Here is a 6,425-nt window from a genome sequence, read left to right on the forward strand (position 1 = left end):
TAGATCAACCCTGGTTTGACCCTGGGGTCTTCGAGGCGGACGCTCTAACCATTAGGCCAACGAAGCGGTACAGATGACAAACACAATTTGTCTAAATATTAAAACGTCAAATAGGCGACTTCACATTTATTTCGAAGATTCTATCCTTTTGCATTAGGTATGCGAAGTATCCGGTATGGCGCGCATATCTATATACGAAATATGCGGGTAAGTTAGTCAGTAACTTGCCAAAGGTCGGTGGTTTACGTCCGGCACTCCGGTTTTCTCCACCCATAAAAGGGACCGTCAATGATTTATTGGCGAAGTGAACGGATATAGTATGTATACGTATTATGACATTTAATTGTCTTGGAACTTGATTTTCTTTTGCTGTATAGGCCCTATGTGTTAATCAGGAGTCGTTGCAATGGGACAGTTACTCATGCATTTAAGCCAGTATGTATAGATTGGGTCATATCTATTTCTTTAATGATGAATAACCCGTTGTGTAGCACAGCTAAATCCAGTCACACCTTTATATAATTATGTTCCTGTTGTTTCGATGAAACCAAACAAACATGGTCGCAAAGGTAACCAAGATTTTTTGGGCTGAGCAAATATTTGGTAGTATACATGTTTCTTTTTTTAATGGAGTTACTGGTAGTTATGAAGTTGCAATGTATTCAAGAATATTTGACTTACACGATCGACACCGGTTACTTTTATGATTCGAGGAATCTGAACAGAGCCTGTCAAAACGCCACTCTTACTTATAGCTATTTTCTATATAGATTCCTCGTGCATACTCTTAATCTGCAACAGAATATGGCCAGAGATGGTCTTAAACATGCAAAACACACAAAACACTGTCTTCATATCGATAAAAAATATTCCCATTGATCTTTCTTTTAATACCGGTATATCTTTATTCTTTATTAACGCGACAAATACCTTCGTGAACAGAAAAAAAACAAAAGCTACAAATATTATAGTCACAGAAGTAAAAAAATATATACGCAAGCACGAGGTACGCTAAAATGAATATATATGTATATATATGCAAGACTAAGGTTGTAATTAAGGTTGTCAAAGAATGGATTAGGTTACATTTAAAATATTTGTTTTCAGCAAACGCAGTTGTAAGGTTGGACTTCCTGTATATATATAGACGTGTGATGCGATACACAGGTTTATCCAGGGTAAATCAGTTTGCGCACGACGACTCCTTCAATCACCGATCCAATAAACAGTGTTTTCTTGTAAGGGATGGCTATCCTAGAAGCCATAATCTCAGACCCGTCGTTCAGATAGACTTCTCTAACGCTTGTTATCTTACCACGATCTACCTTCATTCTTAAAACCTGGAATAAAAAGAAAACATGACCGGTTTCCCATTATATTTTGTGCTTTATGAACCTCATGATAAAATAATAAGCTTGTTACAATATATCAGATATCAGATATGCAGTCATATCGCTTGTAAACACATCCACAGTTACCAGTGAACAGGTAAGTTAAGACGGAGGGTGTACATATTATCAAACCACAGCTTTGGTAAACACAACATATTTGTACCAATTAACTATGAATATTTATACCAGATGTGAAGACTTGGTACTATCATCAAATTGTCATGTCAAGAGAAAACAACGAACCCATTGGAGATAGGTTTTACCTCCTACGTATTGTAAAGGACAAGTTAGTCTGGGGAGCCTACACTATGCGCATATTCGAATTTCTGCACTCGTGTTAATTCCACACGAAAATGAGGTTTCGAATAGCAAAGTGTGACACGAGATCTTGTTTGTGAACAAGATTTTCACCCCCCATTTCTCCACGGTTGGAAATCGCAGGAGGAACGGTATTGAAATAAAGCGTCCTTTGTGCTGTTTTTACATTTAAGCAGCTGGCACGAGAACACTGCACTCGGTTTACACACTTTAAATACGTGGATTCGAATAAAGCCTATAGATCTGACTTCAGTGACAAACATCTGTGATCACACGTAAAAATGAACGCAGGCCTACATCTTTAGTTCGAACAACAAAAACTCCAAAAGCTTCGCATCAATGATATATACAAGAGATAATGTCAAAAACCATATAGTTGATACAAATTAATTCCCGCAATAATTCTGGCCTCCATCATAAAGTTAAATATTCTTGGGTATGCGTTAAACATGAATAAAAAAATAAACAAATAAATAAATAAATATTACAAATAGATAGAGGGTATTGCGCAGTGAAGGTTGAGTATCATAAATATTTTTCGAGTGAGAGGTGAAACTGATACGCGTCTCGTGGGTTATCATTTCCACCTTTCACGAGAAAAATATTTATGATATTCAACCTTCACCGTGCAATATTCTATTTATTATTTATTTTTGTACAATATCGTGATTTTGTGTATTTGAACAAGTTTAGGCATGTTTACAGCTGTAGGCCTTCATAGATTTGTGTATACAGAGTGACGTCGCACATGGCATCTTGTATGACGTCGTGTCTTGTTGCGTGACGTAAGAAATGTTAAAGTTGACTGAACTTGTATTATGACGACATTCTGCTAAGTTTGGACTGGAACGTCATAAAACAAAATATTTCTTTGTGACGTCATGGCGTTGTGGTGTGAAATTACAAAAGTGAAATCTAACTTTAGTCAGTGAGATATCACTTTTATCAGTGACGTAAATCCTGACATTTCACCTTTATATAAAAAATAAAGCATATGTTTGCTCTCTAAGAGGAATTGTAAACTACTATATCACAAGCATTAGACCTAATTGCCATTACTTTTACACTACAACATACTGCGATTACTAATGCATAATATAACACTGCTTTATAATGATGGACATATGTACTGTCACTATCATAATTGTCATCACTATCAGATGAAAGAATTCTAGATCGCCAAACTGATAATATCCACACATCAGCTTCAACTTCTCCACTCGCTTGAACTTCACAAAAATGACCGTCCATTATATAATCATCTGGGTTCCTTGGCCACACAATTCCCACCGTTTGCAGACCCGAGGCCCGGGGACCAGGATAACCACCGTATACAATATCATCACAGACACAAGACTGCCATTTTGGGAACTTGGAATCAGCGGGCAGGTTGAGCATGATGAAATATACTTTTTACCTTACCTTTGGGATGATCGACATGCAGCTCCGGATTTTACCTGTCTAGACGGTTTAGAACGCTACAATCATTATAAAGGAGAAACTGGACACGAGGATATTAATCGACTGTTTTTCCGAAATTTTACAATACATCCTACTGGGGTGAATAGCACCCAGCCATAACTATGCGAGCGCTGTCTAATATATGTAAAAAAGCCATCCAGGGCTAGCACAAGTTAAGAGCTAGCTTGAATTCACATAACAAGCTCAGAAACTATTGTCATACCTGTGCACGCTTGATTGTTTTATCTGCCTGTATTTCATAGGTGACAATGTTCCTTCGTCCTCCCTCTACCACATAAAGATACCTGGAATTTACGTAAAGACATACACTATTATACGTAGTTGAAGGTATGATATAGCGTAAAACACAAAGCAATCCAATACACACAGCAGAACAACTGCTATCAGCTGATAATGCGTATTGTTTATTTAACTCTTTGGCGTTATTTCTTTGTTCCAGTTTGAAGTGGCATGACTGGAGAAAAAAAAAACCCTGTATTTACTAAAAGGTCAAGCTACATTTATTAGGAGATGAACACTATATAATAGTGTCACATACTCGGCTGATGTACTCTATCGATCACTCGGATCAGTCAAAAATATGACTGACATATAGTCAGGCATGCATGGTTGGAAAGGCATGCATGGTTGTGTCGAAGATAGTGTGCATGTTTGTGTTGGAAATGGTTTTCAGAAAAGGTGTTGATGACAATGTTGAAAAAGGTGTCTATGACAGAGTTGGACATGGTGTTTATGTCAGTGTTGGAAAAGGTGTCTATGACAGGGTTGGAAATGGTGTCAATGTCAGTGTTGGAAGGTGTCTATGATGGAGTTGGAAATGGTTTACCAATAGATAATTGTGTATCAGGAAATACTGCCCATGATTAAGTTGAAAATGTTGTTGGTGTTATGACTGTGTGGGAAACGAAATGAGGCGATACAGAAAGAACAGACAAACCCACCGTTTATCTGGAGAAATGTTGATGCCATTGGCTAAGATCAGTCCTGTGTCTAAGACAGTGGTCTTGCCCTCGTCATAACGAAATATCCCACCCCCAGGGTAAAGAAGCAGACGGTCTATTGTAGGACCCAAGGTGTAGAATATGGTAGCGTAAAATGAGTGGGGACCAGTGGCCACCAAATCGTTCAATCTGTGAAGGAAATGGAGAAATATCCAGAGATGAGTTGTCTGATGTACAAAAACATATTGACTGCATGGTGTAGCTTTGCATCTATACTATACGGCCTAAAACAGCGATTAAATAAATGGATAAATCAACAATTTCACTATGGATGAAAACGTGACATATGAATTGGTAATTACGTGTATTTCGGCACCACTATAGATGGATTCCAAGAATGGAGCGTGTCGTAGTTCTTCAACCTTATCACATATGAAATAGCAACTTTGAGTGCAATTTATGCATATTTTTAAGACAAACTACATTGGTTGGATTGGCCAATTTCAGAGCATCACAAAAAATATAATTTTATCATTCAACACAGAAAAATGCCTGGAGAATATGTTTAATAACCACCTTGCAAACATGCCAAAAGGTTGAAGATTTGTAGTAAATTGAATCATGAGAAAACCGGAAGTCACTGGTTAAATGTGAAATTCTTCTCTTTCGAAAGCTACAAGCCCACTTTTGAAATACCTAAAACATTGGTGACCAGAATTCTAGGGCGATAATCTATACAGACAATAAAAAAAGCACAATTTACAATTATGTAAGAATGACGTCACAACATTCTACAAACTCTCTGATTTACCTGGGTGAACGGGTACATCGATCATCATTTAAGGTTTTAAACATTATTTTGTATATGCCGCTTCAATATTCATTGAGTTGTTCTATGATGGGTTATCGACCTTAACACGATATATTCTGTATTAGGTCGCGATGAATCTGTATTTTTGGATGCATGACGTCAGGCGAAGTATACTATATATATATAACGTGAAAGCTATCTGGCGTCTGTCTGTTCATTCACAGTACGTATGGATGGCAGATGATGACAAATTATAGGACATTCTGGAATGATGAAGACATCCGGCAATTAAACTACAAAGAATTTTATACGACTTCAAAATTTTAAATGTGGTACTCATTAACTAATAATCGAGTAAATACCACGACTGTCGCACTCTCGGGCAGACTCGGCCCTTGAGACAGGCCTTTATGGTAGTCCTAGCGGTTTATAAGATCATTACACCGTATTAACCTCTAATGTGTACTTCTATCGGGTCCAATGTACTCCAGTGCAAATACGGCCATCAGTGAGACTTACGTTTTAAAGTTGGGGTCTGTAATGGTCCTCAAGTGCTTCAGCACCTTGGATGTCTTGGTTCCATCATGGCGGAATACCTCAACTCTCTCCCCAGCTCTGGCATGACTTACAACAAACAGTGTTACCTCACCTGTGTTAGGACAAACATAGAACAGATATTGTAAATGAAGACGATTTTACTGACCGACTCAATCCATATAAAAAAAACCTATAACATAATCGTACACATCTGAAGTGGAATAACACTTTGGATTATATGCAATTATCCACACATTATTCAGGACTTACTTCATATGAAGCCGAACTGTCGAAAACATGTTTAAATTTAAGACTCTGACAAAAAGATGTATAACGACACAAGACGGATACAGATTTTACACGCTACGAATACATACGTGGTTGTACAATGAATATGGCACACTGTCACGGGCATGTCAGTTCATACATGCATATTTTATTCACATAGATTACCGAACAATTCAAATTTATTTTATTGAAAGTTTATATCTCAAAAAGAATCAGCAAAAGCGCGGCCATATAAAGTTTAGACGGGAAGCGGGCGAAAACTAGCAGAGATCAGGAGCAACCAGTCGAATTCACAGGACAAATTTTTATTTCAGTCAAAGTATAAAATCTGAGTTCAGCACTTATTTTTGGACCCTTAATTGAAGACAAAATTCTGAAGAAGTGTTACGTATAGATACATAATTCCGTAATGAGCTTTCTGGGCTACATTAAACTATTTAGATCATATAAAAGTCTTAAAATTTGACTTCAGTCAAAACTCTCTTTGTGAAATCGGCTCAAAGTCAAAATTCTGTTTGTGGAATCGGCTCAAAGTCAAAACTCGCTTTGTGCAATCGGCTCAAAGTCAAAACTCTCTTTGTGCAATTGGCCCAAAGTCAAAACTCTCTTTGTGGAATCGGCTCAAAGCCAAAACTCTCTTTGTGGATTCGGCTCAAA

The 6,425-nt window shown here is 37.4% G+C and overlaps 1 long non-coding RNA gene across 1 annotated transcript; it reads right to left on the reverse strand.

Annotated features, from left to right (window-relative positions):
• Positions 1–3,443: 3,443 nt before the first annotated feature.
• On the reverse strand, positions 3,444–5,532 carry LOC135482209 (uncharacterized). Its single transcript, XR_010446208.1, has 3 exons — positions 5,463–5,532; positions 4,133–4,321; positions 3,444–3,475 (listed from the first exon to the last, which is right to left on the reverse strand). It is a non-coding gene; the product is annotated as an uncharacterized LOC135482209 (long non-coding RNA).
• Positions 5,533–6,425: the final 893 nt, after the last annotated feature.

This window comes from Liolophura sinensis, chromosome 1, assembly GCF_032854445.1.
Source record: "Liolophura sinensis isolate JHLJ2023 chromosome 1, CUHK_Ljap_v2, whole genome shotgun sequence".
Lineage (NCBI taxonomy): Eukaryota > Metazoa > Mollusca > Polyplacophora > Chitonida > Chitonidae > Liolophura > Liolophura sinensis.